Source organism: Metopolophium dirhodum, chromosome 6 (assembly GCF_019925205.1).
Source record: "Metopolophium dirhodum isolate CAU chromosome 6, ASM1992520v1, whole genome shotgun sequence".
Taxonomy (NCBI): domain Eukaryota; kingdom Metazoa; phylum Arthropoda; class Insecta; order Hemiptera; family Aphididae; genus Metopolophium; species Metopolophium dirhodum.
Window position 1 is genome coordinate 31,207,408 of NC_083565.1, and position 19,113 is coordinate 31,226,520.

Below are 19,113 nucleotides of genomic sequence, written 5' to 3' on the forward strand. Positions count from 1 at the left end.
ACAACATTTATCAAATTTATAATTTATTAATTATTTTGTGGTTAAAAATGTATAAAATGTTTAACTTTTATGGCTAAGGATTGAAAATTGAAAACAAGGCTCCACGTAAATAGGTTATATTTTATAAATTACTTTATTCACAATAATATCATCAAATATACTTGCTAATATCATAGGCTGACTGACCGTTTTCGCTCAGAATCGTTTTTCTTATACAATGATATTATATCATTGAATTCAAATTTAACACCATCCATTACAGTCGTATTAATTGATTATATTAATTCACCATTGGTAGAATACGACAAACTTGGTATAACTTTGATACTTTAGAGTCAAATCACACACTTACGTACAAACAGCACAGGGTCCGCGGATAGATTGCCCACCTGATAATATACTGCTGCGAATCAGATTTTGTATTCAGAGCAACGGAAAAGTTAAGAGTAATTTTGAACATCATATACCGAATATTAAATAACGAATTGAACAAAGTTTGAGTCATATAGAGTTGGTACATTTAACGGGCAACGAAGTGCACAGGATCAGCTAGTATAATTATAATATTATATCATTGAGTTCAAGTTTAATATGATCTATTACACAATGAACCACTTGTAACCTACTGTACAGCAGAGCGACATCCACTTACCCACTTTTTTTTGTTTGGTTTTTTCCAATTTATTTCAATAAGTAAACCTACCTACTGGGAAAATTGAACTTTTAACACTTATTAAGTAAATTCGGTATTTGTGCGCACAATATTATTCGATTAGAAATTCCAATTTATTTTTGTACCTTTAAATAACGGATTGAACAAAGTTTGAGTCATAAAGAGTTGGTATGTACATTTAACGCGCAACGAAGTGCACGGGATCAGCTAGTTATAAATAAATGTATATATATATTAATATATTTGCGATTAATATCGGACTAACTGTAAATATCATGATACCTACTGTTAATATTTAAATATTTAATAGCGATAGGTATTAGTAAATTTATCTGCTGGTGAATTCCAACAATTAAATTTAAAATTGTGGGGTAGATTAGATATTCCATTTTGTTTTCTGTCGTAACGCAAACTACCAAAATTAATTTTTAGATGTGGCGCAAAACACACATTTACTTTTTATATTTTTCAAATTACATACGTGCTTAAATGTACCTATTACAAGTAATTGGCACAAAATATCATCTCCCTTATAACTGATTTTGCAACTAACTTAGTTACTTTTTTTTCCGTCAATTTTTAACCATCATGTCATAATATAATGTAAGTAGGTACCAGTGGCGTAACTAGAACTTCTTTTTCCAGTGGCAAAATAATCAAGCGAGCCTTTGGTTTTACAAATGTATGGGGACATTCCCTGCAGATTTATAATAATCATAGTTTTTTTATTTGCAAATGTTTCGATTAGAATTATGATCTTGGATAGTTCATGGTGTCTAAGTTCTGGATTAGAATTTGAATATTTTTGTTTATTCTTATAAGATAGTCGGAAGTTATTGATATCAAATATTAATTAGATTTCATAATTAAATTATCCTGAGCCAATATTTCATAATCACCACAGATAATAGCAGTAGGTACCTCTATGGAATATATTAAAATAGATTGGCAACTCATATTAATAGTGTAACGTCTCCTCTTCACCTTCTGCTCTTACCCGTTCCGGTGTCGTTCTGTTTTTATTAACGAGGTCTCGGAGACTCGACCTCGGTGTGTGATATTATTACTAGGGATCAGGGTTACCTTATGTGAAGCAAGTACTCAACGTAATGTATATATATATATATCTGTTATTGATGTATTATTATTATTTACTACAAGTTACAATATTGAAATATACTTATAAATTATACTCCGGGCTACCGATCGGGCCATGGTGTGTCGTGGGTGCCGATGTCCAAATGTGGGTTGAGCTGGTCGTCCGCAGGTCCTCTTCAGGTCGTTGTCAGCCCTCGAGTTCCACTATCGACCACCAACCATGACTCTTCATTCTTGACCATCCAACTATCAACCGCCGACTCTATTCTATCGACTACCTCACTGTCGACTCTATCATAACTGACCCCCGCCAGGCGTCCAGGTCGGTATTTACACGATGTGAGCTAAACATCGCGTCAGCATAATATATATTTCATATATATATACACATTTGTCATTACTAACACTCAGCATATTAGCCGTGCTCAACGTAGGGAGTAATGTACGATGTCGATGACGAATATCGTTACATGTACCCCTTGTCCATTTAAATCTGGACCCCAGATTTGGGAAGTCAAGCAACGGTAGCTGTGTTAGTGGTAGTGTTGTATTTTCTGATTTCATGTTCATTGTTCATCCAGTAGCAAAGAATAACGGTACTCCAACCTCCTCCGACTGTATTTTCTTGCTTGGACTGTGAAACATGAATTTTTTAGGTATACAAACACCAAGCCACCAAGGCAATGGTCATGCGTATATAATAATATTAATAATATATGCTCATTGTATATTATTGCTTGATAACTTCTGGATAGTGAAGTGGATTGTCGTTGGCTCTTCCGTCCTTGAATACCGACACCCACGGCTGTCTTCACTTACCCCTTTCAGGTGCCTCTAGTTAGTTAAAATTTAAGTATGCAGTATAAAGACATTTTTTTTTTTTTTTATATATATATATGTATATAAGAAATAGTGTTTAATTTCATACAAATTACATTGAAGATGGTACATGAAATATATTATAAGGTTACAAAAACATTGCAAGTAGGTACTATTAACTTTTTTTTTTTTATTTTTTTTTTTATCACTATTATAATAAATGTTCATAATACATTATAACATGTTTGAATTCAAAAATAGCATACAAAACAATGTACAAATATTTGTTTTGTTCAACTTAATATATAATATAAATTACAATAATAAAAAAAATTTTTTTTTTTTTTTTTTCTGATATAATAATATACATTTAAAAATTATACTCAAGTTATGTCTAGTGTTTTAACTAGTACAAAACCTAATTACATAATTTAGTACATAATTTTTATTAATCAAAACTGTACTAGTTAACTATAAATAAACTCAACAGTAGAGCACCAATTTTTGGCTAAACTTGGATTGGTTGCTAATTCAATAACGCAGTATTTTTACATTAAAAATGTATTTTTTTCAAAATTTCTCGACAAAAACGGAAATATTTACATGTGTTAGTAAGTTAAATTCACTCGAATATACTCTCATTTTATAAATTGGTTCATAATAAATACCCGATCCATGTCCTTGGTAGTTGTCGATAATTGTCTCTTCTGTTTGCAACGTATATGGTATTATCACGCTTAATGCTAGAACAACTGTAACTATTGCGAACATTTTACAATTTATTAAATTATAAAAATTAAAACGAAATGATTAATTATATTATAGTATAAAGATTGCCGATTAAATATTATTAATGTTAAATATTAAATTACAATTTTAAAAACGATAGTTATGACACATTGTTCATTGACTGTCGTAGTCACGCTCTAGGTGTGTTATTATAATATCATTCGCTAATGTATACGCTATATATATATCCTTACTTATAATATTAATAATATTATAATATATGCCCATGAATGAAATTGTGCTGAATTAATATTTATGTTGTTCACTCATTGACCTATATTTATTCAGCTAAAATGCCAAACTGTTACAAATTACGTTATATACCTACACTATAATATTATATTAAAATCTATCGTTAGGAAATGAAGTGATGAACACACACATTTTTTTTTTACAAACAACTTAGCTTCGTTAATATTGCTTAACAATATTAAGAAATTAAGTGGTTGTGAAATATATTATGGTGGTCTCTCGACAGTAATATTATTTACAACGTGGTAAATAATATGTTGTGAGAGACCATGCAAATTGTCTTTATATTTTAATATTTTTAATTACATTTAATATTGTGTGGGGACCCTAGCTCATATCTATCCGAAAATGTATTTTTTCTTGTATTAATCTTTACTGTCGTGAGGTAGATTTTGGTCGACTTTTTGAAATGCCATATAAGGTTTTATATTTCTATCTTGGCAAAGAATATTTGGATTGTTTGAATTTAATAAAATGTGTTTTATTTCGAGAACTTCGGTCAATGGACAATTTGCGCGTTTCAAGTCGTTTTCATTGTTTATTACCTCGGTTTCGGGTAACTTGATTGCTTCTAACATTTTCCTTTCCCTTAGCAAAGCACGAGAAGTATGAAGAGAACGAAAATCATGCGTAAAAGTAACTTGTGTCATTTCTAGGTCGGGATTATCATATTTTTTGTCATAACATCCTGGTGTCCAATGATCATTTTCAAAAAAAACTACTAGAAATTTCCTACCTGGTTTATAAAACCCTAAACCTGCAGTTTTTTTAGAATTTTCGTAATTTGGGCATATGATTATTAAATTGAAATTATAAAAATCAGCTACTGCTGCTACGTCCTCACCGTCTAACCAAATTGGTTTTTCGTGTAAATTTAAATCAAGTAAATGGGAAATGGTTTCTGCAGTTACATAAATATTTTCGTGCGCCAGCATTACTGTCAACGCATATATTGCACAAAATCCGTCTCCCGGGACCTCAATCAACTTACTACTACATCTAACAATTTCACGTAACGTTGGCTGAATTAATATTAAATTTCTCATTTTTTCAATTTTGTTGTCATTATCCGTATCCCTATTTAATGTAGTTTCATCGACTATTTTTTCAATTTTCAATTTAATATTATCTGACGTTCTACGTTTTTGATCGAATTCCAAAACAACTAAACCTTTATCACCTGTTAAAACTATCTGTTTATTAACAAAATTTATTTTGGCTTGATATAATTCTAAAAAGTCTGTACCTATTAAACTAGGTCCAACTAAGTTCCTAACTACCATGCATTTAATAAGGAATTTAATATTTTCGAACACAACAACTGTATTAATAATACCAAGTAGTTCTAAATCGGAACCGTTTGCCGTAATTAGCTTTACGCAATCGATTGCCTTTGGAGTGATTCCTACTGGTAAATTGTCAGCATTAATTATAGACGCAGTGGCCCTTGTGTCTATTACAAAATTATGTTCTATGTTTTCAATTTTGCCTACTACCTCAAGTCTTTGACCTGGTTCGAATGCTGCCGGAAGCGAGGTCGGATTACACGTCGTTATACATTTTTGTATCGTATTGTCATTATTTTTTTGCTTTTCAACAGTTACTGAATTTTTACTTGCGAATTTGTGATGAATATTATGGTCACTCATGACTGCTACTTTTTTTTCATTGAATAAACTATCTATATTATAATCGTCTATGTCAGTGTTTTTATTAATATCAATTTCATTGTGTTTATCGTTAATTTTTAAGTTTTTTAATTGTTTTGGAATTGGAAATAAGGTTTCGTCATTTTTATATTTTTTCGCTATTATTGTTTCCAACAATGTTGTACTAGAAATGGTATCGTTAGAATTTTTTTGCTGGCATAGAGGGAGTCTAACCACTCTCTCTTGCCTTAATAGTTTTTTTTGATTACTATGAAAATATGTTTTATTCAAATTACGTGTATCATTATCAGGCACCTGACTGATAGTGTGCTGATTCATCACGTTATTTACGTCTACATTATTTTGATTGATACCATTTGTAGCATGCGATGGATTTTGATAATTTTGGCCTACGTTTTGTTCGTTAAAATTTGCACCTTGATTACTATTATACACATTATTTTTATAATATTGCTGACTTTTTTGGTTAGGCCTATTTTTATACCTATCATCCCACTTTGATTGTGTATAGCCATTATTACTATTAAAATGATTTGGAGGGTTATATGTATTTTTTCGATAGAAGTGTTTATTAGGATCTATATATTGATTCGGTCTAATTTCATTATTTGTGTTGTAATTATTATTTGGATAAAAAGTATTGTTTGGGTGGTAATTTTGATTATTAACATAATTGTTTGGAATAAATGAATTATTTGAACTATAGTTTTGATTACTAAAATTGTTGTTTGGATAAAATGAATTATTTAAATTCTGTTTTTGATTACTATAACTATTATTGTTATTATTGCATGGGTCGTAATTGCACATATTATTATTATTGAATGCATTGTTTGGATTATTTTGAAGATTGTAATATGGGCTAGGACTATTCACATGCATATTATTATTAAATTTCTTTTTCTGGTTAAAATTTCTATTACCATTGTTAATATTATTTAATTTAGATTTTAAAAATTCATTTTCTTTCCTAAGAGTGTCAATATCTACGGAACTTGTATTTTGAAAATCTGTGTGCATCAATTTCGAATTTTCTATTTTCTTTAAATTAATTTCCAAATTGTCTAAAGTGTCATTATTCATAATAGTTACGGTGTTATAATATTCTGGTGTTAGTGCCTCTAATATTATATCAATTTTCTCGGTTTCAGGAATGGTGCAATTTGTTTGACTGATTAAGTATAAAATATCTGCTAAGAACTCCGATATTGTTTCTGTCGATTTTAATTTTTTACTTCGTAATTTGTTTCTTAACATACGATTCCTAGCCGGCGATGCAAATTTTTCCTTAAATATTTGTTCTATTTCATCAAAAGTCGGATATAAGTTATTAATTGTTAATGTCTTGTATAATTTATAAGCGGAATTTTTTAAATATAATGGCAAGTAAGTTAGTTTTATTTGCGGAGACCACTCATTAGCAGTAGCTACCACGTTAAAGTACTCGAAAAATTCTAAAACGCATTCATCGCCCGAACCGTTGAAAATATTAGGTACAAATTGTTGAGGTCTTGCCATTTTATTTTAGGTAATAGGATAAAGGTATCTTTCCAAATTTCGAATTTTCAAAAAAATCTCCTAAATTATTCTCATCGATTTGTCGTAATATGCCGATCAATTCTGTTGCATTTATTTCTGAATCGAAGTGTTCATTTAAAAATAAAATATTTAATTTTGTTACTTTAGCAATCTGATTATTAGTATTTCGTTTAATATAAAATTTGACATCCATTAAGAATTATTAGGCCAATAACTTCACATAAGATTCACATGACACCCAACAATAATATCACAACACAAGGGGTGTACCTTAGAATCGAAATTTTTCTCGAGAAAAAACAAAATATAATTTCCAAAAAAAAAATCGGGACTCCAGGGACGGGCGCCTCCACCAACTGTAACGTCTCCTCTTCGCCTGGGCTCTTACCCGTTCCGGTGTCGTTCTGTTTATATTAACGAGGTCTCGGAGACTCGACCTCGGTGTGTGATATTATTACTAGGGATCAGGGTTACCTTATGTGAAGCAAGTACTCAACGTAATGTATATATATATATATCTGTTATTGATGTATTATTATTATTTACTACAAGTTACAATATTGAAATATACTTATAAATTATACTCCGGGCTACCGATCGGGCCATGGTGTGTCGTGGGTGCCGATGTCCAAATGTGGGTTGAGCTGGTCGTCCGCAGGTCCTCTTCAGGTCGTTGTCAGCCCTCGAGTTCCACTATCGACCACCAACCATGACTCTTCATTCTTGACCATCCAACTATCAACCGCCGACTCTATTCTATCGACTACCTCACTGTCGACTCTATCATAACTGACCCCCGCCAGGCGTCCAGGTCGGTATTTACACGATGTGAGCTAAACATCGCGTTAGCATAATATATATTTCATATATATATACACATTTGTCATTACTAACACTCAGCATATTAGCCGTGCTCAACGTAGGGAGTAATGTACGATGTCGATGACGAATATCGTTACAATAGTGGAAGTCAAAATCCATTATTTCGTGAGAATTACATGTTTTGCCATACAAAATTCTGACCTCAGCGCTATTGCTTATTTGCATTTACTATACTATCAAAAATAAAAAAATGTTTACTAATTAGATTAAAATTATTTGTCAATTATTATAAAATATATGATCATATTTTCTTAAGTTTTCTTACCAACATAGGTAATATGTTTAATGAGATGAATTCTCAATACAAACTTTTAAAATATAAATATCTAAAACCAAAAATAAGTTCTTGCGTGTTAATTTTTTTCTTAAATTTTGATTCGTATTTTATATTGTGAGACGAATTATTTATATTTAGAGTTTAAAAAATTGTGTTGTTTTATTTCGATTTTATTTAGGATACAGAAAAGTTATATTCAGATAAGAATTAGTTATAACTCGTAAACAACATAAAAAGTTATTTGTTTGTAGAAAATGTACAATAAATTTTAGGTCTTAATAAATCAGCAATAAAAATGCATGGTAATACAGTTGAGTAAGTACTTACAAAATGATTATACCTACTGAAACTGAACAACAGTTTAATTTAGTTCATAATCACTTAATTTAAATCTGTTAACTATTACGTTTTTTTTTTTTATATATAATAGATTGATATATATATAATAGATATAGATTGAATAATATTGAGCTAAGTACCTGTGTTTTATAATACTAACCAGAACGTGAAAATGTAAAATACACTTGGAAACATCGAGAAATATTGTATGTACGGACCTACTATATTATAATATGAAGGAGAAGAAGAATAAGAAGTAATTGCTTGTTTAGAACGAAAATTCACTGGTTGTTTACATTTGGATTTTCTATACACCATAAAATTTTCAAAATATTTTGATTTTGTTTTGAACTGTTTAGTTACATTTTCAGTTTCCAATTGTATTAGTCTTTTTTTCAATGAACGTCAATAAAACTTTATTTGTTTGCTAAAAAGTTTGAAAATTTCATACAAGTCTCCTAATATATTGTTTCAAAGACAGACGAACAATATTAATCCATAGTCATATATTTTTTTTATAAGCATTGAAGTTCAAATATTGACAAAATACGTAAAATTCACAAACATGTGCAAATTATGTGGAGTTAGAAATTCATAAAAATTTTTCTTTTAAAATCTAAGATTTGAAAACTTAATATAAGATTATTCATAAGTTGTTCAACCTTTATCAAAAAAAATCCACAAGCAAATCAAATTAAATTTTTATGAGCGTTTGTAGTTCATATTTTTACAAGATTTGATATTCACTCGATTTCTCATATACCTAGCAATTTTGTTATTTTTTGTTGTTATTCAAAAACGAATAACTGTAAATACACGAAAATCTCAATGAATGTTTATATTTTCATTTTCTATATCTACAACAGTGTTTCTCAAACTGTGCGTCGCGACCTGTTGGTGGGTCGTGAAAAATTGTTTGAATTATATAGATTCCAAGAAATTTATATTAAATTAATATTAAATATACTTATATTATTATAGTAATATAGTACCAAATATTACGTGGGTAATAAATAATAATTTCTCGTATATTTATTTATTACGACGGGTATTAATACGCCTCATTATTATAAGTACATAATTTTGTAAAAATATATTGATTATAAACCTATTAAATAATAAATACCTAATTAAAGTAATAAACAAATTTTGTTTTTATAACTACTTTTTGAAAAGTTAAACCACATGGGTCGTGACAGATTTGTCGGGGGAAATTTGGGTCGAGGTACAAAAAAGATTGAGAACCACTGATCTACACTATAAAATATAATAATAATATAATATATTGACTCTTTTTACGGACATTGTCAGTTTTCTTTTTTTATAGTTTGTTTTTCTATAATTGTCATTAAAACTTTATTTGTTGGGTAAAAATGCGTGAAAATTTAATACAAGTCTCCTTATGTATCGTTCCTGCAATAGTAGTTGAAAAATATTAAAAATATATAGGCACGAATTTTGACAAAAATTTATCAAATTTAAAATATAATAATTATTTCGTAGTTAAACGTTTTTAAAATGTTCAACTTTTTTATCCAAGGATTGACAATTTAAAACAAGGTTATATATTATAAATTACATTATTCACATCAGTATCATCAAATATATCTACTTAGTAATATCACAGGCTGACTGACCGTCTTCGCCGTGTGGACCAATAAGCAGTCGGAAAGGAGGACGAGTGGCAACATTGCGGGTACCAGGGAGACCGGTGATTATACCACTACATTATTATCATCGTAAACATTATTTGTACCTATATTGTTAATTCTATCTATGTATATCAATTAGTGGGCGCCCATCCATTCCATATGAATGTAAACTTTTGTATTTATATATATTAATAGTAGGGCGGTGCTTCTGGCTCGCCATTAAAACATACTACTTGTATTTTTTCATTCCTATCTATATTTACGTTAAGCATAAGGGGTCCACTCTCATCCGTGCCATGCGTTGCGGTGCTTAGCGCTGTCATTTTGTGCAGTCAGAGCGTGGGGCAATAAAACTTGATAAAATATTATTTAAGTGTAGCCGAGTCGGTCGACGCCTCTGGGTCGGCAGTAAGTACTTGAGCGACACTAAATTCATAAGTCATAACTAGAGTTAGGATGTTGATGACCTAAAAAACACACAAAAATGCCCTAAAAAAAATGCAAAAATGCCCTAAAAACTTCAAAAAATGACCTTAAAAATTATCTAAAATACTAATTAAGTAAGTGAAAAAACTTATTTATAAATAATAATTTTTATTAGAGATATGGGTATAAATAAATTTCAATATTAAAAATAAATTAAAAAGTAAAATATAAATAAAAAAAAATAATATTAAAAATATTTTTATTATTAGTGTTGGGATGTTGATGTTATAATAATATTCATATTGCATTGTTGCATTGTACAATTAATATGTGTCTGATGTTATCAAACAAAAGATGACGACGTCGATCAGTTAATAAATTCTGACAATAGTTCCTATAAGCACGTCAATCAATAGGTCTAATGTCTATGTCAATTTAATCTTGTTTATCGGATTTATTCCATACAATTTATAAATATAACACTCGATAAGCGTGTATGATCCACGTATGTCTGAAAGAGCACTCGTTTCATCAATATATAACACTCAAAGAGTAAATCTTATCGGGACGCGATAAAATGATATAAATTTTTACTAATAGTCCAAATCCAAAGTTAGATTTTAATAAATTAAATTTGTTTCCAAACTTGGATGTAACATTTGCCCTAAAATCTATAATTTGTGAAAAAATGCCCCACATTGTATAAAAAGTACGAAAAATGCCCTAAAAGATGAAAAAATGACTTGAAAATGTTGAAAATTGACGTTAAAAAACAAAAAAAATGCATTTATAGCTAAAAATGCAAAAAATGCAAAAAAATGCAAAATAAAATTAGAATATTCTGCATCAAGGGAGCATGAAACAAATTTTTAGCTAGGATAGCATTGTACAGAATAAAAGGAAAAAAAATGCAAAAGTCATCAACATCCTAACTCTAATAATGACGTTTATTTATTTAATATAGAAGCGTAAATCAAGCTATCTGGTTAAAATTGAATATGTTTCTATGTTACAGGTACCTATCATCAAATATCAACATTTGTGCGATATTTATGCCCCCACGGCCCCACCCGCCCCTACCAAAAAAAAAATCAAACCCCAGAGCCACTGATCTTAACATTAAGTGATTGATGATTTAAGTATTTTTAGCATCAAATGACTTGTTCTTTATTTTTCATATTCTCTAATCTTAATATAAAGCATTTTCTATAGATGACCATTTTTAATCTTTATATCGAATAAAGAAGAAAAGATTTCAGTTCTGTGTAGTGGTAAACTATAAGAGTTAGTTAAGCCCCAGTAGCCTCATCCCCCTTAAATGTGCTACTGGACATCACTCATTAATATATACTTCTTAGTTAGTGATGTCCAATATTGTAAGCGATTAGATTAAACTATTAACCAACAGAAATTTAAAAACTGTTTTGACACAGGAACATACACACAGCCTCCCTCCTTTATGTATGGTCAAAAGCTGAAATGACCATGCGTTTGGCCAAGAAAAATTATTTTCCAAAAATACCTGAGAGTTTGAGAGCATTGTCAACATTATTTGAAAATAGCCAATTACAGAAATATGAATGTAGTGATGATAGTTTTTTTTTTCAAGGATGTCTCCAAGATGCAGATAACGGAATAATTAATGTAATTTTTGTATGTACAAAATGTTAATAATTATAATGACTATAATTAATAACTTTGTCTGTAATTAGGTATATAGGTACTTACATAAAATCAATGATAATACACACATTAAATACTTATTAATAAGTTTAATAACTTGTTATAGTTACAATTTAAACAGTATAATCTCAAATCTCAATAATCAAAATAAATAATAAATAATATTTATCCATATTGAAACTTGAATCATATCTGAAAAATAAATCTGTTTAATAAAACCCCTTTTTTGATATGGATAGGCAATAAAGTATGAACCTGCCAAATCAGAATTGAAAATATGTACAGTAGGCAGTGATGAACGAAGGAAAACATTTCTAGTGGAGGTCAATTCTTAGATCATATTATACAAGAATACCTATATGGATCCTTAGTTCAATTAGGATTTACCAAGTATCACTTTCTGATAGATACGTATCTGGAATCCTGCTATTTTTTAGTAGCCTATGTATAAGTAATAGATGTTGTATTCTAACAAAAACATTTTTTTCATATAACAAGATTTAAGATAGATAAATATTAAGTAAAATAATAATTATAACTGCATTTAAATTATTAAAATATATTGATTTGTTATATTATATTGATGTCACAAAAGAAGATTGAGGAAGATTGTAGAAAATTTGTTCTTTAGCTTGCATTTAATTAGGCAACTCAGTAACACAATCAGTATAAATTCTTTTATCAATTTGCTCAAAACATAAAGTGACAAGCGAATAAACAGGAGAAAATTTAACTTAAAAAAGGTGGGCAAGTGGGTACCTCTCTAATAGTAGATATTGTATTAAATTTGAATTCAATGATATAAAATTATTGTACACGTAAAACGATACTGGGAAAAGATGGTTTGTCAGCAAGTATATTTTATGATATTATTGTGATTAAACAATTTATCAAAGTAATTAATTTTACTATTAGACATCAGTAATACAGTAATTAGGTGGAATTCATTTTTGAAAAGGTCATTGTGTGTATAAAATATAACAATAATAATATACTTTGAAAGTTTCAAGTACCCACGAATAATATTTTTAAATTACAACAAAATAACTGAAATCATTATTCTTTGTTTAAATATCCAATTTTCCCAATTAGAACTTAAAATATCTATAAAAAAAAACTGTTTTTATATATTTTAAGTTAAGAACATTACCTATCTGTTTTCTCTCATTGGTTTTTTTACTTTATTTTAATTTTTAATTGAATTATGACCATATTCAAATGATATTTTACATACAACTCATAACTCACATTAAAATTAAAATATTGTGAAAACCAACGAGAGAACACAGATAATGTTCTTACCTTAAAGTTTGATAATAGATCAATTCTTTCTAATATACAAAACCTGTTGTTAGATATACGCGATGCGAATTTGATATTTTTTGGAGTAGTTATTTGACTGAATGCTTTTATGTACTAAATTTGGGGGACGTCTTCAATTGTATTAAATACTATAGCTTGATCTTTCTTTGGGAATAGTGAGTTTGCGGTTGCTTCTGCGAATGTTTTGAGAACGTTGGATTTTGGTTGAGAGGAAGTTGAGTTAAGATTATTTGAGTCGAGAGTGTCCATGTTGATGGACATATCGGTAGGAGAAGTCTCCTACTATGTTACTGCTTGTGGGGGGATAAAATAAAATAACATACCTTCTTAATTGCGGTGTATAATACTTCTATCGGAAGCTATAAAAATGCGATAGGCAACTATACCAGGAATACACGTGTGTATCGGTCGGTTGCTCAACACGTAATGCAAACAACTATTATTATGTTTTAAAGTGCAAAAAAAAAAAATGCTAAAATATGCACTATAATATACATACGTATATTTTTATAGTAAACAGCACTAAGCATTAACCAGGTGAACTTATATTAACAAATATAATATAAACTATACATTACTAATTTTAATGTAAAGTATATCCGATTATAATCCTGTAATTATACTACATACAATAAAGCAGAATAATTTGTATTAAATTTACTATTATAAATATTTATTATGTAAAGTTAACATGAAGAAATTTAAAATTAATATTGTTTATTATTGATGGCTTACTATTTTGTGACGAAATAATATACGTTCAAATATTTTATTAATATATAATGCCTGATTACGTAATTGAGATTAAGTTTATTAGTTTAACCATTAAATCTAAATACTTAATATTAGTTTTACGTTACCTTAAGTTAAATTGTTGGATATTGCAAAGAGATTTGCATGCGAATAAAAATGACTATAAAAAGTTGATTTTGATGATTTATATGCAAATTTAATCAATATAAATAATAATAACTGTAAAAACCACTTTAACAAAAAGCGGGTAAGTGGATGTCGCTCAGCTGTACAGTAGGTCAAAAGTGGTTCAATGTGTAATAGATCGTATTAAACTTGAACTCAATGATATAATATTATAATTGTACTAGCTGATCCTGTGCACTTCGTTGCCCGTTAAATGTACCAACTCTATATGACTCAAACTTTGTTCAATTCGTTATTTAATATTCGGTGTATGATGTTCAAAATTACTCTTAACTTTTCCGTTGCCCTGAATACAAATTCTGATTCGCAGCAGTATATTATCAGGTGGGCAATCTATCCGCGGACCCTGTGCTGTTTGTACTTAAGTGTGTGATTTGACTCTAAAGTATCAAAGTTATACCAAGTTTGTCGTATTCTACCAATGGTGGATTAATATAATCAATTAATACAAAATCCTAACATAACTTGTTGCGTCACTGTTGTATTTTTGACATTCAAACTTTCTAATTTTCCGGTGAATATTCCTAAAATTGTATTACATAAGAACCTTCTCCTGACAATTACAAACACAACAAAAAAAGCATTAGCGAAATCGGTCCAGCCGTTAGACCGCGTGATACGATGACCAAGGAAAACAGGGATCCATTTTTATAATATACAGAGATTACGTAAAAGAAATATTGATCGTTTACAAAAAAATAAGCATATGGCTTGATTAGAATACAATATTATGCCGATGATAATCTACACATTTGGTCGTTCAGGTAACTCAAAAAATCATTCTCATATTGTTATTCGATTTATTTTGTACTTGAAAAACATAACTTGTATTTCTCGCGATTATTTTGAATATTATTATAATCTCATACGAATTATACTTTAAAAGTTTTTTTTTCACAATACAGTTACGATGTTCAAAAACGCTATGCGTCTGATTTCGACTGGATTGAGAAGTATGCAAGGTCCATCACGTGTATGTAGCTCATCGTTGATCAACGGTGACACATTTTCACGTATGAGTGAAAGCGTGCGACAGTTTGCCATCCAAAACACCGTGAACGTAAGTCATAAACACTTTGGTCGACGTATATTCGTCTGCCGGCGAAAATTCCATTTTAATTCTTCGCAAATTGATTTAAATCCTTTTATTTAGGTCCAATATAAACCACCGCTGCCCTGTGCATTGTCGCCCTGTACCAGCTTACCACCTATACCGATCAACGGGTACGGCCGGATAGGTAAATGCGTTCTCCTGCTGGCCCTTCAAGAAAACGTGAACGTAAGTCGTGTCACACATCGTTCGTTCTTCGTAAATAGTTTTAAACACTCTTCCCTTGTCATCCACAGGTGGTCGCAATCAACGAGCCGGGTGCAGAAATAGACGAGATCGCACGCTCGTTAAAATACGACTCGGCGCATGGGACGTTTAGCGGAAACATTAGCGTAAATGGTGATAACTGTCTGGATATAAACGGTAATAACTATTAATATTTAAAATTATAAAGATACATCGACGAGTGACGGCCAGTGTTGAGACTTATCTAGATAAAAATATTACTCGTTTATTATTTTATATTCTTATCTACATAACTATTATGAAGTTAATCAACATTTTTAAATGTCAATACTGTATAATTATTATGCGTTCGAAATATTTACTTTTTGCGTTCACATCGACGACTCACGGGCCACGGCTATAGTATTTTGAGATTTGAAGGTAAGCAAAAGACAAAAGACGACCTTGATAATTTTTATTCTAATATTTATCCCTGTTGACCGCGAATCACACAAAATATTTCAAATATTTCGTTAAGATTGTAAAATATGTTACAAAAACTGTAGAATGTTGAAAAATACAATAGTACTGTGCGCTAAAATATATGTGTTTTTGTTCACAACTTTAATGTATAATGCAATGTTGTAAAATATTGTTGTGATTATAAATCGAATGCGGATATAACGATAAACAATGTGTTGTTTTTTACACATGGTGGCTCTGTCAGGCAAAACCGTGCGGTTATTTACTGAAAAGGACCCCGAAAAGATCAAATGGAAAGAGTTGCAGGTTGAATACGTTATAAAAACGACAGGAAAATTCACAGAAGTTGAAACAGCCAAGGTATTTGCTATGAAATACGTTTTACGAGGGACATTTCTATATTTCTTTAGATTATTATCTATGATTTATGACCGAGCCCGCTCAATCGATTTAAATTATAATATTATGACGTACAATGACGAACGTTTTTAGAAACACTTGGTGGCGGGCGTCAAAATAGTTATCATCAGCGGCCTGAGCAAAAACGCGCCGATGTTTATAAGAGGCGTCAACTTCGACAAGTATGAAAAAGATATGACAGTGGTGTCGAGCGCATCATGCACAACCAACTGTGTGGTGCCATTGATAAATATCATCAACCAACGATATGGCGTTGAGGACTGTATACTGACGAATATTAATGCAATTACTTCCTTGCAGCATCTCCACGATGGACTTCAGCACGTGAGGAGCTATTTTTTTTATGGCTATAAATAACAATATTTATTTTTGTTGGATGTTTTTTTACGAATGTCGTAACTCACCGTGTACTAATTACCTACCGTCACGAATCACGATTAAATTTAAAAACCAAAACAATGTATTACCTACGCTCCCGCTTATAATAAATAATAAACGCGTTGTAATAATGGTTATGATTTTGAATTTCAGGAGTCGGCCATAGAAAACATAGCACATGGCACAACAGGCACCGCAAAAGATGTGCATATCTTCATACCGGAGTTAAAAGGAAAAGTTGACTCGATAACAGTGCCCAGCCAACTACCAGTGGCATTCCGCATCTTCTTTTCAATAGTTTATCATTCTTGTCCGATAAGATTGCCCCTGTTCGACGTTTCACTGATAAGATTCAATATAACGTAACGTATAATATATTTTTATTACATCGTATAATAATAATATGGTAAGCGCAGTAGTCAAAGTGAACTTTAATTTAGTAGCTAAAAATATTACTATATAATGCGATAGATATGGGTACGCACGGCAAATACGGTTATTGTTATAAAATAATGAAAATAATGAGTGAAGTTCAGGTATATTTATATAATATATATAATTAAAATTATAATTATATATATATATAATTCCCTATCCTACTGTACATCGCAAAGTATAAAACTATAGGATAGTATATGGATACTTTGCGTCTTAAAAACGTATGTGCATATATACTTCGCCCAAAATCATTTCCGAATTGTTTTTTTCTAGTTGATTCAAACTAGTCTTTATATTTACAGAGTTAAAAAACCAGTGAAACTAAAGGAATTGAAGTGTCCAAAGTTCTGGGAGTGTGAAGTGATATCTTATACAGATAAAAAACATCATATCAGCGATTTGATTAGCAGTTATTTTTCGGCTATAGTTTTTTTTAGACAAGGTGTCGGTTAAAGACGACAAACTCATGAAGATCGATGTATGTTGTGACAACGTGAGGGGATATTCAAAAAGTCTGTTGGACCTGTACAATCACATTTTAAAAGTGGACAAAGAGAAACTGGCATGCTGCTTCGATAAAATAGCCATCGTCGAAAGCTACCTATTGTCCAAGGTATACATAAGCTATGTTAATTATATTTTAAATTATAAATGCAATGATTTTCCAGACTTTCCTAGTGTGACTTCCCGACAGTGTGTTCACGCTAAAAGGTACCACTAAATATTTCAGTTCGATGACCTTGTATTGAAATGGGGTTTTCACTGAATGACAGATAGTACTTAAATACAAATTTTCAGATAAATTTCAAATGTTTAACTTTTTTTTCGAATCGCTCATGCGTGATATCCCTAACTTACTTTTTTTTAAAATGGTAACATCAGTTTTTTTTTCATATTCAGATAGAGTAATTTTTTAAACAATTTATGTATAAAAAGTTTTTTTCTAATAACAAAATTGGCATATGAAATTTATCGATGAAATTTAATATTTACGAGGAATAAATGTATAGCGAACAGGAATTATACTCTCTTAATTACTGGCAAATGTTGTCAAAGTTATTTTTACTATTTTATCTGTGTGCAAACAGGTATTTAACAATATTGGATATTAATGAGTAACAATAAGTTGAATTTAGTTTAGATTTCGTCAAAAAAATTACACGTTAATATTAAATTTCATCGTTAAATTTCATATGCCAATTTTGTAATTAGAAAAAAACATTTTATACATAAATTGTTAAGAAAAAAAATACTCTATCCGTTTATGTAAAAAAAAATTGATGTTACCATTTAAAAAAAAGTAAGTTGTATCGAGCATGCGCGTATCGAATTTGTTAAAAATTTGAAATTTATCTGAAAATATGTATTAAAGTACTATCTACCATTCAATGAAAACTCCAATTTAATAAAGGGAATCGAACTGAAATATTTAGTGTTACCTCTTAGCGAACACACTGTATATATATTATGTAGGTAGGTACTGAATATCGTCCTAGGTGGGTAACTGGGTATTGACGATAGCTATTATAGATAGTCGGCAAAATTATTAAATTTCTTATTTAAAATATAATGCATGTATTGTAGTGCAGTTTTTATAACTATTATACCCTCCTCTTTCACATAGTCTAAAACATATCAAAAAATACTTAAATGATATTGTGATTAAAAAAAAAATATAATTTAAATATTTGGAAATAGCCATTTTGTTGTTTTCGTATATTTTATTACATTACGGAGAAAATAACCATTTTGAAATC

The 19,113-nt window shown here is 29.9% G+C and overlaps 1 pseudogene; it reads left to right on the forward strand.

Annotated features, from left to right (window-relative positions):
• The first annotated feature begins 15,271 nt into the window (after positions 1 to 15,271).
• On the forward strand, positions 15,272 to 18,039 carry LOC132947683 (uncharacterized; annotated as a pseudogene).
• Positions 18,040 to 19,113: the final 1,074 nt, after the last annotated feature.